Raw genomic sequence first — 17,381 nt, forward strand, 5'->3', positions numbered from 1 at the left:
GATCAGAGACGAGGGACTGAGCCACAGGGATAAGAGGTCCCAAGAGAGGATGAGGAGTGAGTGTGGAGTATAAAAACCTCAGGAGAGTGAACAAGGGGAGAGCTCAGGGATTCTCTGCTTTTCTGATTTGCAGACACTCTGCCTTTTTCTCTCCTGGAGGTGTGGACCCCTGGTTGGTGTTGCTGACACTATTAACAATAGCTTGTCTTTACAGCTACCTACCTCAGACCCTCCAGCAATGGTCCATAAACCTCCTGGGATCTGTAGGCCTCTTACTGAAAACTGGTTTGCATAAAGAGGGTAAGTGTTTAATGTTAACAACAGCACCTTGCTTTGGGTGGAAGAGCCTAAGCCAAGTATCAAAACAACATTCTGTCCTGAAGGAAAGAAACTGGCCTTCGCTTTTACCTCACCTGACTGCAGGTACCCCATTTCGGGCCACTGTTTGGATACAACTTTGGGATGCATGAAGCATATCGGTTAAAACATATTCCCAAGGCATAGCTTTTTAGTATAACAATGAGAAAACTTAGAGCCAGAGCTTCAATAAAGCAATACCAAATACAGAATTACCTCTGTTATCTTCCACTGAAGTCCCTGCACGGGGAGGGATTTGATCATTTGCCTAGAAGGTGCTTCCTCTGTAATTGTTTTCCAACTATTGAACTTTTGGGTGGGAATTTACCCTATCAACATGTTTTTATGCCAGATGCTACATTACTTTTGTAAAAGACAAACACCTGTATCTTTAACGGGGCTGGTTGCTGCTTCATTGCTCTTCCTGTCACTGATGTGTGATCCTTGCTGTTCCTGTGTCTTTCCATGGTTTAAGAAAGACCATGAACAAAGACCACTCTTTAGAAAAGCAGGCGAACAAATAAAGAAGTACATAGTGTAGGACAACAGTATTTATATTTTGGCTATTATTTTAGTATTTTCTTCTTCATTGGCAATTTTACTCCATTGTCATTTTATAAGCAGCTTGTAGGAATGAACAGAGGCTTAAGATGTCCCACAGGCATTCTGCCTGACTACGTGAAGAATGTTCACTATCAGTCAAGTGGTTGAAAATAAAAGGAAGCCTTGTACTGAACCTCATTAATGTGTAATAAAGTGGACTAGCTTGTTATCTTGGAGATACAGACCACTCTACCCTGTAACAGAGAACATCTGCAAAACAGAGAAAGAGAAAAATGATGTGCTTGTAAAAGCAGCAGTGTATTTGCCATAACCAGAATTGCTCCAAGGCAGCAGTGCCTCTGGTTTCAGCCTGGGCAGTCACATAGCTTCTGATAGCTATGTGATAAGGAAAAATGTGGCCCTTCCCCTGTCAGATAAGTGGCTGCATATATGTCATGTTCTTAAAATCTACCTGCCCTGTCACCTAGCTGCCACATGTCCAGGTATGTGTGAAATGAGTCATCTCACTGGAGGCTGCGTGCGTGTCCTGTTACATGGCTAATGTAGATTTACTCTGTCCTGCGATCGCCACGCAGTGTGTCATATGGCTGGAGGTTGCACATCTATCCTGGCAGACATGCGTACACAGTCCCGCCTTGCGTCTGTCTTACAGTGGTGGGACCTGCCTTTAGGCTATAGATGAGATGAAGGCAAGCAGTGGAAGGACTGTGAGGCCCTTAGAAGAAATGCCTGGTGCGGGCTGCCCGAGTAATCACCTGGTTTGTGGCTTGCTGCCTGTCCACATTTCAGGGACGCTCTGGGAAATGGCGTTAAGACTGGGCTGTGGCCTGGATGAACTGCTTGGCGTGCTGTATTCAGCTCATGAGCTCACCACCCCTGCACTGAAAACACTCTGACTCATTAGCTAGAATTTCATCCATTAGTGTAATTAAAAAGTAAAAAGAAATGAAGCTAAGCTAATGAGCCTTCTTTAATAATCGCAGTGGATATCTCTAAACCAGAAACATAGGAATCATTTCATTTTAGAATAATTAGACTTTGATTCATTGAAGTTTCAAAAGTGGCTAGGTTTTGGAAATGTAACAAACTGGGTTTAACCAAATTCCAAAGCAGAGGTCACGACTTGTTATCAAACACATGAAGTCTCAACATTTTTTCTCATGTTAGGAGTGCAAACAGATGTTTTCAAGGAGTAATACATTCAAGTTGTTTTGTAAGCAGGAGACTGGAAAGGGAAAGGCTGTTTGGTTTTGCCTTGTGTCTTGTGAGGAAGGCAGGCAGGCCAGCAAAGGGAACAATGTTCAGATTTTCCTGAAACCAGAACTGACCATGAGTATGAAAACCAAAGTATATATGTTACTTTCCTAGTTCCCTTTTCTTCTATGCTTTTCCCCAGGCTTCTGCTTGGATACATAAATAGCCTGCTTTTTACTGATCTAAATCTCAAATTTCACTTTGTTATGCAAAAAAGCTACAAGTACATCAAAACCTGAAAAGCATACAGGGTTTGTGCTAATGTGTAGGTGCTGGACTCTCCTGATTTTAACTGAATCATGTTGGAAAATAATGCATCAGAAACTGGGAAAGACATACTTATTTAGTACACTTTAGCATGAAGCCTCACCAGCATACACATTCAGCTGGGAAACTGAGTAACACCCAGAATCAGGCATTGGCTAGGAACTAGCACAGCGCCTGACCTGTAGTCCTTGAAAAGCTTCAGGCTGTTATCCCTTCTCCCAAACTGTGGGTCCATTCAGTAGCTGAGGATGGCTCAGCTGTAGGACCGTGTCTACTGTGACAGTAACTATAATAAGGATAAAGTGCTTGAAATCGTGGAGCTGCCTGCTTAAATGCAATTAGGTCTAGGAATGGCTGGATAGGTTTGCATGAAATAAAAATAGCAAGAAACTTTGTAAACGAGTCAGTTCCCGTCTTTATTTTATTACAAAGTGTACATCTCTGGACTTCCAGTTCTGCTTGGGAGTAAAAGCCGACAGGCCGGGTGTTTTTTAGGCTGTCCAGTGTTACTGGAATGGGATGCCGTGGGGTGGGGATCTGCTGGCATACTGCTTCCAAAAGGGTATGGCACCAAAGGGTGCTGATTTTCTCTTTCCTGCTCCTGGCTGCATGGCGCTGCTTCTTCCCTTATGTGGACTCTAGTGCTTAGCTGCCTGTATGCTGATTCAACTCACTGAACAGCAGAAAAACCCCTGCTTTTCTATTTTATTTTTTAGTTTAGTTTTCTGCCTCTTTAGTAAGATGAATTGGTTCATTGAAAGGCAGCACAAGGTGAAAAGGAAGACCAGATGACTGAGAATGGTATGAGAAAGAGCTGGGACCCCCCTCCTCTGGTTGCTGTAAGATGTTAGATATACTTGTCTTGAGAATTGCCCTGTACGTATGATCTGTGTGAGTACAAATACCTTGTATGTTGATGTGGAGAAGGTGGTTCTTACTGATTCTTCTGAAAACTGCCATGTACCTAACTGCACATGCAGCTTTTCCCTCAGTCCCTTGGTTCTGTGAGGACTACCCAGGTTAGCACGAATCCTTATAATACCATGTGCGTGTGTGGAGAAGGGGATGTGAGTTGAACAGGATTATTTTGACAGACCTGAGTGCAGAGCATGTACAGCTAAGCTAAGCAGGCAGGAAGGAATGGGAACCTCAGCTGGGGGATAGAGAGGTAAGGGCAGGAACCTTTCAACCAGAGCATTAGCTTTGATCAGAGCCCAAACTTTTGTAGACAGACAAAGGTGATGTAATATTCCCAGGAGCTGGAAATTACTTCACCTTAAACACTCCTCTGAGTTTGACTCAGAGAAAATGACTTTAGGTGAAATATATTTTGAAAACATTAGGGAGAGGATTTGGATTTTATCACTTCTTTTATTTAAAAGCTATAAATACAAAGCTTATTCCTGGCACTCCAGAAAATCAGTTGGCTTCCATAATGTCACAGAAGTAATGTAAGAGATTGTTCTGGATATCTGTTCAGTAGAAGTAAGCACTAGCATTAGAGATTGAAAATCGTGGTCTCCTTTCCTAAAAGGCCCATTTTAAGAGCTTGATAGATATTGCTATGTGATGGCTTCAAGGGACCACCGTTGTAAAAGGCAAGGAATCCTTGTATCAGCTGAACCTGGGAACAGAGGGCTGGCCCAACAGGCTAGGTGCTCAGTGCTCTCCCCTTGCTGAGAAACAGGTACAAGAAGTGCTGTAGAAGCAGAGCAGTCTGTGGCAGTGTGCCCTGGCAGGCAGGCTGTGTCTTGTAAGGATGCTGCTCTCTAACTCTACAGGATGATGGCCATCAGTGGCTAATGCTGGACATTAAGTGGCAGAGAAACCTGGTAATTCATCTGAACTTTCACACAAGGCGGGGGGATAATAAGTTAAGTGATTTATTTGTATTTCTGCCCATTTAAAGTAGCGTGTAAGTATGGCAAAGAGCTAAGAAGTTGAACTTTATCAATAATACCCCCCAGCTTAGCATGGATACTTCTTCAGCTTTTTCTGTAGAAGCGGGAAGGAGTGCTGATGAGTGCAATCAGGGCTGAGGCAATAACCCTGAGCTGTGGAGTGTTTTAGAGGAAAGCAATGGAGCTGTCTGTAGCACTGACAGATTAATTTCCACCCTCTGGAAAGAATCACTGACTTCCAGTCTGTGACTTTGGGCCAGGAAGAAGTACCCAGAACAATGAGATTAAAAACAGATGGAACCACTGTTATGTTAGGAGTTGGAAATCCTGTTTTTTCAGAGCTTTAGGAAGAGGAATCGAACATTTTTCAAGTTAACTGCACATGCAAGGTTGCAGTGCTATGTACAGCTGATGCATACAAGCCTTTCCCAAATACTATAGCCATTAACAACAGCTCTCCAGTAACTGAAAGAGGATACAACTTTAGCAAGAATGTCAAACATTTGTAGGAGCAAATACTTTGAAAACACAACAGCTTTGCCTCGCCAGGTGGCTAAGTTTGCTTGATTGCTTTGACAGGAGAGTAAAGCAGTATGATGCACTGCATAGTTTGTTCCAGTTACCAGATGGGACTGGTTGGTACTGGCTGAACAGACTAGGCTGTTATTGCACCTTTCCTCTCACCAACATTTATCTTCGTTCATCATATTTTTCCTTTCTTTATAAATAGCAAGAAACAGCTCCCTTAAACAGCTCCTTTCTAACTGTGTTCTGAAATACTACGATCTTGCAATGACTACGAAGCTACTGTACTGTAATGCAAGCACTACCATCTGTCAGTGAAATCAGAAGAGTGGAGCAAGAACCTAACAGCAGGACGGGACATGCATGTGAGGCTTAGAAAAGCTGTCCAGCAGGAAATGGAACAAGGGCTGTAAGTCTGAGAGCTCAAAGGGAAGGAGAAGCAGAGCTATCTGACATAGGAGGCACTGCTAATTGCAGTGGAATTCCTAACAGTGCAAACAGCCTCTGCACTTTGGTAGAGTCAGGAAGAAAAAGGTGTCAGGGAATAGGCAAGCAGGCAAGGAAGATGTGGCCACTTTCCTGTCTGCATCTCACTTAACTTTTTTGGCCTGACTGTTGTGTACGCATAAGTCTGCAGAGCTTCCTTCCTTTACTGGAGGTGTCTAGGAGAGCAATGGAGGGGCTGTGTCATTATCCAAAATTTTCTGTGTCATGTTCAGAATAGGCAGTTCAACTGCTTTTGGGAGGCAAAACCTTTTTTGCCATCATGCATATCAGCCGGGCCCTTGTTCATCCTCTGTCTTTGCATAGTTCTTGAATGCAAGTAACAGAGCACGTAGGACACTGCTGCTGAGTCTGTGGGCACAGAGAGAGATCAGGTGGGGAGATAAACTGAAACAGCAATGACGAGTACACTAAAATAATCTCAGAAGAGCGGAGCAGCAAGTGTCAGTTAAGCTGATGGTGGAAGTTTCCACCCACCACAGATGAACTGGAGGAGAAAGAGGGGAAGAGCAGAAAAAATGTGAGGGCTGCTCGTCCAAGGCAGTGGCTGTCAAAGTGAGTCCTGATGTCTAAATTTTTTTCTGGGCCATATCTTCCACAGTGTGATACTGGCTGAGTGTCAGTGGGGAATAAGGTATTAATATTATGGCTTCTATTCAGCTTCTGGTAATCTCACTATCTTCTCTGTATTGATAGGTTTTGCGTGCATGATCTAGCAGAGTGCTTAACAGCCAAGATTTTCCTTCATCTGCACTAGATTTTTACTAATAAAAGGTGATGATCCTTTTATGGTGTGCCAGCCCTCCTCAGCATATTGCTGGCCAATGCCACTGTACTGGGTCTTCTGCAGTGATGATTGGATTGGGCTTCATTCCTGTTTCTAGCCTTTTTTTTTTTATTTCATTGGTTTTCACATTAGTTGCAGAAAGTACCCGCAAATTTGCCCTTGCACAGTCAGGGCACTCTGCATACAGCGAGCTGAGGCTCACTGATAGCAGTGAGAGAGGAATCAAACTCCTTCATTTCTCTTGGGAGAAGGACAAAGCAGAGGAATATATGTGGAGGGGAGAGGGATAATGAGGGGGAAGGGGACAAAACAAGGGTTTAAGCATGTTGTGCTGACTTGAAGTTGTTGGAAACATCCTGTTCAGGTGGCATATGCATTTGTTGAAGTCTGTACTTGCAAGTGCTGTAACCTGTGCATATCAACTCAGTGTAATCTTTTGTGGGGTTAATAGCAGTAAATGATCAACTTAGATTTTCCAGATTGTCTGGAGGTTAAATTTCTTTAAATCCCTTTGGGTGGAGGTAAAGCAATTGCATAGCTTGGGCTGCATGCTGTGACCTGTAACAGGATCTTGCTGGAATACACTAGCATGGGTGGCCTTCAGGAAGGCAGGCAGATGTTTATTGATATGAGGGGAGTGCAAGGGGGAGTAGAGGGAAGTTTAAAAATTAACAGGAAAAACTTCAGCTGTATCATTCCAAATAAGACCTTTCAGCTGTGACTATCAGTAAGAAAATGAAGAGCAGACCTGCTACAAACCATGTGAAAAGCGCATGAAGAGTAGTGACACTGGAGCATCCTGAAGTCTGAGCAAAACAAGTTTGCATGCCATAAACTGCAATATACTTATACTACTAATATGCATAAGGTGGGTGTAGCACAACAGTTGTGCAACCCACCAACACCGGTGGGTGCTTGGAGGCACCTCTCAGGTGGGCATGGTGGTGGCAGTGGGAACAGTGACAGTCACAGGTGAGGTGGCAGTCAGATACAGGTCATCAGATGTTCCTTATTAAGTGCTGACAGAAGCTGAAGGAGTGGAGACAGGAGGTTGCCAAGGGCAGATCAGCGTTAGGGAAGGTTTGCTAAGTGGAGAGTAACAATATGTAAGAAACTGGAAGAGTACAGGCCCTGGAGCAAGGCAGGTAAGCAGGGCCGGATGGGCTGTGTAGAGCCCAGCAAGCTCCCCTGCTGACAGGGACTCCCTCAGTCCCCTCCCTCCTCAAACCTCTTTGCTGTTGCAGCTGATGTCTCCATTTCACCCAGCGCTGCCAGGTTTCTCCTGCTCCGTCGCTCTGCACAGGTTGCCAGTTTGAACATAATCTGCTTGCGGGCTGTATTTGCCATGTGGGAGTTGCAGAGGGAAAACCCCACGGGTTACGTGTCTCCAAGCCAGGGACTGTGTGTGCTCCTTGTTTTCCGTGCACCCCCGTCCCGTGTGCCGGTCTCCCATGCCACTGTCCTCCCTTTTCCCCCCTGCTGCTGTCAGTGCCCTGCATTCCTTCTGCCCCAGCCAGTGGCTCTGGGAGCTCCTCCAGTCCCCTTGACTCCTCCAGCAGTGATGCTGTGCATCTCTCCTGCTGTCTTCTCCCTAAGCATTCTCTCCTTCCTTTTCTCCCAACCTGCAGTACAAGTTGTCTCTTCAAGGATGGGCAAGACTTGCAAAGCTGAGCTAGCAAGACACGGTGAGATGGAGGTGGCATTAAGGACAGAGGATGTTGATGGCTCCCTTGAGGAATCCTGGAAGATCATGATAACATGGAAGTGGTTGAAAAAAACAAGCTCGGGTCAGCGGATGTAGCCTCTGTTTTCTTGCTTTCTTTTCAAATTTTCAGCCAGTAAAAATGAAATGTTCCTCTAAGATGTGAGGATTGATCAAAAATGATGTCCAAAAGTGGCAGCTTTCTATACAGACAGGCAGAGAATTGCTGTTGAGCAGAGTACTAGGTCATGCTTTCCTTGCCTGAGATGTTTTGGATTTTCTTGTGTAGCTGGCAGATGCTGTTTACTTGCTCTCAGCTCTTAAAGCAAAGCTAGCTTCTTTCCGTCTTGCTCAGAACTATTATTAACAGAAGCTTGGAATCAGAGCAAATCTGATACACCATGAAAAGTTGTGCAAACCCCTGTTTTTCTGTGTAGGGAAGTTGAGGCAGAGAATGGCTCAGTACTAAAGGTTACACATTGAATCATGTAGCAGAAGTAAAATTAAACATGAATTTCTGATTTCAGGTTTTCTGCTTGCCTTTTAGCTCATACTGCTGTTTTGCAATGTTGGTAACAGCAGTGTGATGTTTTTGGCTGTTTAGTGGTATATGCATTTTCTGTGGTTACTTCAACCTGGTATATTTACCAAAGTTGAGTTGCTTGGACTGCTTACACCTCCTGCGCAGGCTGATTTAAAATTAGTATGGTTACTAATCTTATAGGGAGTTTGTGTCCTTATACACAGAATTTTATGGGATGTGCTTTAGTCATTTGCAGGCTACAGCCTTTTTTCAATATGTGGTAAACCTCTTGAATAAAAAGGTCTTCTGCAGCTAAGCACATCAGAAAGAATCAGTGTTCTTAACAGAAAAGAGATGTTATCCAAAACAATTATGTCAGAAGCTAGGAAGAATAAGACTGAGAGAATCGTATTTAAAAAAAATTTGTCATATAAATCAAACCTACTTGATATGCAGAGGTAGGTTGGATCCCTAGACAGAAAATGTGTTTCAGTCAGCCAAAAAGTTGACAAAAATGATCATCATGATGAAGTTTCTTGTGCAGTATGTGTCTTTAATTTCAAATAGTTGTAATTGAAATTTTTATTTCTGGAATGGAACTTTCATATAGTGCTTGTGCTAGTGTCTGCAATCCATTCCTGCAATTGTGATAACAATCTTGATAATATCTGTCAATCTCAGGTTATGTTATCTGAGAGTTATTAAGTTTGTAGGTAAGTGTCCTGTACTTGATCTCAGTGAGGCTTCAGGACAGTACTTAGGCACATGCATAAACCCTTTAGAATACTATTTGGACGTAACAGTCAATATGGTGTGTTATATATATGTCTTTGGAATTTATGTTGGTTTCTTTATCAGGCATTCTGTATGATGCATGCACCCTATGTGTCTAGTAAGAGACAGCATCTAAGAAAACAAATTTGTCTTCCTTAATACAATGAGAATAGCATCTGGTAGGTATTAAAGAAGCTGTCTTCTAGTTCACAGCAATTAGAGATAAGAAAGAACAGTTAGTTATTTCTGACAAAAGAGGTTTGTCCTATAATGCATTTTCTAGTGCTTCAGGATAGAATTCAAGTGGTTGGTAATACTATGTATTTAGCTGAAGCTTCTTGTGGATTAATTTCTTCTCAAAATTCACAGTTTTCTCATTATTCTAAGTAACTATGTAGCTGTCATGTACAATAAATACATAGGGACCTCAGAGCTGTCTCACTGGGACTAAATCGGTTTTCAATTCTCCAATTTTACAATGGTAGTGTGATGTCTGCGCTATGGGACCACTGCAGTGTCCTTCAGAAAGCATGTTTTAAGTGTAGTTAAGCCAGCTTGGGTGTCAATTCATATTGTAATTTAGATTATACGAGAGGGTGATTTTACAGAGTGGGGAAGCCAGATGTCGAAATCTCATTGACTTTCAGAAAGAAGTTGTGAACATAACTTCCCTTTGTGCTTTTTCACAAACCTAAGGGTGGAGTTCATGTAGTTTTGCTTTCTTTCCCCCTTGCTCATATGATCTCTTTCTGGTGTTAATCAGAACTATTGTTCTCACATGGGCTGGTCCTGCAGGGTGGTGAGTTGTTAATCTAACAGTGCATGTCATCTGCTTTAAACCATGTACAGTATTCCAGGGGTAACCAGGGATAAGTGCTCTGAAGTTGGTTTCCTGTTATCGTCTCTATTTTATGAAACGGGCAGCCTCCAAAGCCTGTCCAAATAAACAGAACTGAAAAGAAAAATACTTATTTTGATGTCTGGGTGTTGGAGATGTATGTACCAGTGCTTGTTTTTCTTTCCCTGGGCATGTTGAAACGGTACATTGTAGCCACCTTATTTTGCTTGGCCACACTCTTTAGTTTCTCTTATGTGGATGCAAAATAATAAAAAAGAACTTGAGCCAGATCATGTTTGGGAACTTTTCATTTAAAACATGGCCCATTGAGCAGAATTGCATCACACAGTCAAAAATATGAATTACAACTAGTTTAGCTTTTTTGATATAAGGTTCTGCAGGAAATATTTCACACTGAGTTTACCTTGCGTACCTTTTTGGCTGCTTTTTCTTTCAAGCATTGTTTTTACTCCAGTTGCTTTTGTTGAACCAGTTTTCAGTTCAACATGGAAACAGTTTGATCAGCACACTTGAGGGACAGGGACTTCCTAAGTCGGCTTCACTGCTGGGTCTGAAGTGTTGTAAGACTGGGATCAAGGTCACAGTACCTGTATTTGTGTGGCCATGTCAGGCTTTCTTATCCTTGTGGTATTTTAAGTGTCACTCTGTGTATTTCTTAAGTGCCACTGTCAACTTAACTGCTCCTGGCTTCCCATTCATGTCCATGCAGTGCTTTTTCCATCGTGCTGTCGGATCTGTTTGGGCACTTGCACACTTAACTGGACTGGGAATGGATCCATCTGAAAATAACCATTTATTTTTCTGGGCTGTTTTACAGATGGATCAGCTCTCTGGTCAAGTTCATTGCTTGGCTGCTCAGACAGCTTGGCTGGCAGAGCAGAGAGGGAGCTAAGATGGAGAAGTTCAAACGGGCTGAAATAGTGGCGTTGCCAGACATGAAACCCATTTCTTATTGCTCCGCTGTGAACTGCTTGTTTGACACCCTGTGCATCTGATGGAGCAAAGACAAATCTTGCTGTCCTTTTGCCTAGATCATTTGCTCTTGGATAATGTTGACTGAGGAAAAAAATCGTCATTTATGTTTTTAAGAACCCCATTGTTTCATCTGCTCCCCTGAAGAACCTTGAGGACTTTTTCAGTCCCCTTAAATGAAAGGTGAAGTGATGTCCAAGAGATTCAAGCCAGCTTCCCACACTCCCTGTTAGCAGTGGAATCCAGCCACAAGTGATGAAGCAGCATTATTGGCAGAGGAGCTACTGGATGATATTGATGAATCTGCTTGGATGCAGTTTCTGAATTTTGTGGCAAGTGATAACCTGCTGAATGGCCATATTCTCTGTTATTCCTTGTTTTCTCTTATCCTGCTATTTTTTTATTTTTTTTTTTCACTGTAGGCAGAACTGAAGGCACTTCAGTAATAGCCTTTTGACACCGGAGGATATTTAAATCTGTAGGCTTGCTTTCCCTCTGACCCATAATCATTATTGGAACTGGTAAGAAGGTGGTAGATAAAGGGTATCTTCCAACATCAGAAATATATTTAATCATTCAGGTCTATGGTAAGGAGTTTAAGATGTGATTACAGTTAGAAACTATAGAAATTGAGTTATGCTAAGGGGAAAGAATAGAAGATGCCTTTTAGTAGCTTACAGTAAGTGGAATAGGAAGATGGAAGATTGTCTCAAATTTGATTCCCTTCGTTGCTCATCAAATAAGGTACAAGTATTTGAATTAATTTAAATAACATTTTCTCATTTTTGTCTTAAGTGAGCACTTCTGAAGCTAGTATATCCAGCTGCACATATTGCATGTCAAGATCTTCTTTTCTCTTGTCATCCTGATCTCTGTGGAAATTTAGACTTCAGATATGACAAGTAAAACAATCATCCTTGAAGTACAGTTGCTTCCAGGGGTAAGAGACTATGCCAATACCAAGAAAGCATTCTTTTTCATATATTGTGCTTGACATACAAAAAATCTTGGATTTTTTTTACTTGAATAGTTTTAGACACCTTTATGTTTGATAGACTAAGAAAAAATATCTATGCAGGTAACACTGCCCTCTGCCTAGTGGTAGTCAATTAAATGAGGCATTTGTATGCAATTTTTAAACAGCTGGTCTTAAGTGACTTCACTAGGATGTGTACTTAAGACTAGATACCTTTGCAGTTGCATTCTACATCTGTTTATACCGTTATTGCACAAATGTGAGTCTCGTAATTTTGGAAGAGTTTGGCATTTGCACTATGAGGGTCCTGTGGTCTTAAGTTCTCAGTACAATGCGTTGGCTTCTCAGAAATAAGCTGAGAGCTGAAAAGTGAGAAAAGTGGTTCAGGCACAAGTTGGCAGATGTAATTTTGGTCCTAAAACCCCTGAAATGACACCTTATGTTTATAATTGATTTTTTTAAAGAAATAATTGGACTCCCATTTCTTGTTCCCTTTTAAATTACTTGAACTACTGCAGGTCTATCTAGAAGCCTGTGTCAGCATGCAGTTTTGGGGAAAATGGTGGCTACCTAAGATTATCCACACTGTTCTGGTGTTCTTGATATCATGGCAATGGAGTACTTCATGTTCAGTTTGTGGTTTCCTACACTCCCAGGTTTTGTTCTTCAGAATTTCTGACCGCTCTGTATTTGTGCAATTAATTCTCCCTGGGTGTAGTACTTTGAACTTGCCATTTCTGATTTGCATCCTACCTGTCCTGTGTTTCTTCAAGGCCATTTTGAAGTCTGTTTTTTTCCACTGTGGTGCTCGCAACACTTGGCAGCTTGTTAGCGTTTGAAAGGTGTCTTTGCTACATTATCATCCAAGACAGTAGTGAAAATGCAGAATAAGACCAATGCACTTGTCTAACATGAATCTCTATGTAAGGTACTCTTAGACTATAAAATTCCTTTTAGTAACCTAGTGAAAATTACTCTTTGAATACAGTTTTCCAACTTGTTTTGCGGTTAGCATACAAAATCTGTAACTTGACAATATTCCCATGTTTGTTTATGGGAATGTTGTGTGAGACAGTATCAAAAGCCTTATTAAAGCAATAGCTGTATCATCTCCGTGGTATCTCCTACAGCCACAGGGTATTTTTCCTTCTAACCACCTGAAGAAAGGGCTATTTGCTATGTGCTTGTTGTTCAGTTCAGCAGGCTATTGATTGAAAATAGAAGTATTAACAAAAGCAGGTTTTACTAGAATGAACAAAATATAAAGGTTCCTCCAAAGGCACTTCTTGTTTTATTAAAAAAATAAGGAACCAGTCAAATAGTTGGGTAAATAAAATTATTCTGCACAATCTAGCCTGCACTCAAAGCTGGTAGTGCTTTAAAATACAGATCTCTCCTGCAATTACATACTTTGAGGTTTCTGAGAAGAGAATACTGGTTGTTTCCTACCGAACTGAAAGGAAGTTACAGCTTTAATGAATGTGTCTGGATTACAGGATGTAACAAGGAAAGTCTAAGTAATTATAAATTCCCTGCTTCAGAGGCATCTTGGAAGATCTCTGAATAAAGACGTAGTTTGCAGCTGCTGTCAGAATTGTATTTCTCCTGTTGTTTTGTGGGTTTTTTTGAATTTCAGTTTATAGAAGTAGTTGATAGTCAGTGTGTCTAACTGTCAGGTAGCTATGTGAGGAGTTCTGCATATATGCAACTTCAAAACCAAATGTATAGCCCTATTAATTGAACTCAGTATATTCTGCGGTACAGATTAAGCCATGAAGTATCAGTGGCAACACATTTTGCTCAGTAATATGATATGTATCTGCTGTTTGTCTCCTAGACTGAGTAGGTTGATCTTTCTTTTAGCTTAGTGGCACCAATAAACTGTGAAACACTGTCCATTGTAAACAAAGTCCCTTCATGGTGACAGGCTGTTTCAGTTCCTACCTCAGCAAAAATACTCTGACTTTGCCACCTTATTTCCTATTATGTATTTTCTTTTTTAACACCTCTCCAGTCTTATGGTGATAGATTCATAACTAGCTCTTCCTATCTTCACATTTTCATGGGTTAAAAGACATTTTGAACATTTTCATTTGCAGTACATTTAAAGCATTAGATCCTTGTATCTCTTTCTCTTCCACTGAAAGTCCTTTGCCAGAAGCCCTTGACTTGGTGCTACAGCAGTGCAGGATCATGGAGTTGCTTTTACAAAACCCTGGAAGGTCTGTTTCACAGGACAGTTTTGATTTCTGTAAAGCTTGTTTGGCAGTAAAATTAGAAGTCGCTTGAGGCTGTTGCTGTATTGGTGCAGCACAGTGATGTATCAGTTGCAACATTTCCTTAGACTAAGATTAATTTTTAGAACTAGGGTTAACTTGAATGCAATAAAAATGATCAAAAGTCTCAAAAGCACAATCGGTGATGAAAGACTGAGAGGAGCAGGTTTATTTAGCTTGGAGAAGAGAAGACTGAGGGGAAGTACGATAACAGTCTTCAAATACATGACAGGTCACTGCAAAGAGGAAGAGGATGAGCCTTTGCTTGTATCATACTTCTTGGCTTTTGAATCCAGTCCAGCAAGGTCACCCAATCTAAGATTTATATTATTTCTAGTGCTGCTGTGAAGTCATTGGTACTGTTGTCAGTCCCTGAGCCAGTGGAACAATCAGGGTTTTTTTGCCAGCTAAAGCTGAAATCTCATCTGCAAGCTGTTGCCTTGTAAGTGAGTGAATGCAGGGACCTTAGCCTGCTGCTTGGCTCAGCCACTGAAGGCAGGTTCTGCTATCACACTCAATTAATCTTTTCCTTTCACCTCTCTCTTCTCTCACTGTGTTTTGGGAACCAGCTAGTGTTAGCTGCAGGTTTGGTTTTTGGTTTTTTTTTTGTTTGGTTTTTTTCAAGGTCAGTTGCCCACTAGAATTTGGGCTGTTCTGTCACAAAGGGTAGTTAACTTTTAGTGAAAAATGAGAGGAGAAAATAGTGTAGGAAAGTACTGCGGCTGTGCCCATAAGGTATAGGTTCAGGTGTAGTTGACAGTTACCAGCTTGTGCTAGAACTCATTTGATGGCTTTCTGCCTGGGGAGATTGCAAAACTGCCTAAGTTTTGCACAGCTGATCAGTAGTAATCTTCTTTATTGCTAAAATAAAGAATGAGACAACAGAGGGAGACTGATAACCTCTGCTCTTGTGCACAAGTGAGGAAAATCTTCCTGTTGGGGGGCACCCGCTAATATTTATTTTTCCTCGGGTTCTAGGAGGTAGAGGCATATGCCTCTGCTTAAGCCTCCTGGCCCTCATTCAGTGACCTGGCAATTTTTATTCTGGTGAAAAATTTGGAGACAGTAGGTAAATTGTAGAGTTCTGTAGGACTTGTACCCTGGCTCCCTGTTCACTGTTATCTCTCCTTGCTAACCCAGAGGGGTCCCAGAGTTCAGCAGCCAAATAGCTGCAATCATGTGTTCAGAGTCAGCAGTGCTGATTTTTTTTTTTTCCAATCCGATATTTTGAAAAAGACATTTTGAATTGTTCTGAAAGAGCTTGAGCAATTTTTGTTTTTCCTTTCAGTATCCTTTTCCAAAGTATCCCCACTCTGATAACTGCAGTCAACATCAGGTTGCCCACGTATTTAACCCAGTGGGGCTTCTGACCGATTAGTCATTTGGTAAATGCCAGAGTTTCAGATCAACAGGGTCTAGGACAGGGGAAGCCTGCCATTATTAGATATATTTACAGAAAGAAGCAATCAGCCTTTCTTAAAATCCCAAATAATTTCCTTGCAGTGGAGGAGTAAGTTGCAATTCTAGTGAAAATCTTGTAGGCTGTTTTTGGTGTTCAGACCTCTGCCATAGATTCAGGTATGGTTTCACAGCAAGCTTAAGACCACGCTGCTGTTGAAAACAGTGGTCCTGCCCTGCAAATATATTGCTGAGTTTTCATGTGGCTCATCCAGTTGTTCTGAGTTAGCCCCTGGCTGGCTGAGCGCTACAGCCGACGTCAGGGCAGGTGCAGGCAGGGAGGGAAGGGCCGATGGCACCCGTGGAGGACACGGTGCACGGCTCGTCACAGCAGCAGAGTGGGAAACTTCAGGCTCAGGACCAGGCTTAGGTCAGGCAGCAGGATCTGTGCCAGCACTATTTGTCCAGTGCCTGCCTTGCACTGGCAGTGCTGTTTGTCCCGTTTGCCCAACACGTTGTGAACTGTTTCTTTCATAAGATCATGGGAACTTGTCCCCCTCCTATTTTCAAATTCCCATTACCTAGGCCAGATGAGTGAATGACTTTACTGTCTCTCTTCTCTTTGCTTTTGGATTGACTCCTCTGTCAGCCTTGAAGAATTATGTTGTTTTCCAGCAATGCATTCTCTTTGCCCTTGCTAATTCTCAGGACTGTGACATGCCAGGTTGATTAAAGAGGTCTCCTGAATGGTCTTCTCTATCAGCGTACTAGGTATTTTTTCCTTGCTTTTGCTCTTTCCGGATTTTAGAGAGAGAGATCGATGGATTAAAAAAAGGCAGGAGTGGTGGGTCATCTTCTCTGGCTTCATGCAAATTGTGTCTCCTCATGGACATTTCTAGAGCTGACTTGACTGGGTTATCTGATTGTCTCTGCTGACAGGAATGACGTTAATTACAAGTGACTCTGAGCGATAAGGTTCCACAGCTATCTATTGTCGGACTGGGCCATCACATTAGGAAATCATCAAATTAACTGGAAGTGACTGGAATGAACATGAGAGGCCATTTTTTTATTTGTGGGTCTCTACTTCAGTCCGTTATATTCTTGCTGTTTATACAGTTCCAACAAATAAGTTGCTCCATGTCTACAGCTAAGGAGGACAGCTTTAGGGCTCACAGGGCTGTAATTCCATGGACACATATACTAGCTGAGCCAGTCTCAGACGGAGAGTCCTGTGGTTCCCTGTCCCCAGGCACTGGCTCGTGCCCTCAAGTTTGTACACATGGGGTGAAATAGGTAGAAGATGCATCCCTTGAGAACTGATTTGAGCAAAACAAAGACAAAATCTATTTTTCAGCTGAGTAAGTTCCCCAATCCTGTTTATTGTAAAGCTGCAAAAAACATCTGTGTCTGCCAAAAGGAGATGGAGACATGGGATGGGAGAGAGTGGGTAAACCCATGAGGTAAGAGACTACTTATCTCAGAGGCAGAGCCAGCTGATGCTAAAACAAAGTGTTTGTTGAACAATGAATTAAGGCAAGTGGTGGCAAGTCTGCTTAAGCTGTCCTAAGCAACTTCTGGGCACCAGCCCCATCTTTCAGGCAGTTTATTCTAATTCCTGTGTCTCCCAGTCTGCTGTTTGTGCAGTTGGGGAACTGACCCAGCTGAAAAAAAGCAGGGTTTATGTGGGAATTTGGGGTACAGTCAGTTTGAAACCTGTTCACTCCCAAACATCTGCCCTC

The 17,381-nt window shown here is 42.2% G+C and overlaps 1 long non-coding RNA gene across 1 annotated transcript in view; it reads left to right on the forward strand.

The window, feature by feature from the left end:
- Nucleotides 1-212: 212 nt before the first annotated feature.
- The window catches only part of LOC142044904 (uncharacterized), a 43,571-nt gene continuing 26,402 nt past the window's right edge, over nt 213-17,381 (forward strand). Inside the window, exon 1 of the long non-coding RNA XR_012654452.1 lies at nt 213-300. This is a non-coding gene — a long non-coding RNA (uncharacterized LOC142044904). The remainder of the gene's footprint in view (nt 301-17,381) is intronic.

Source organism: Buteo buteo, chromosome 26 (assembly GCF_964188355.1).
Source record: "Buteo buteo chromosome 26, bButBut1.hap1.1, whole genome shotgun sequence".
Lineage (NCBI taxonomy): Eukaryota > Metazoa > Chordata > Aves > Accipitriformes > Accipitridae > Buteo > Buteo buteo.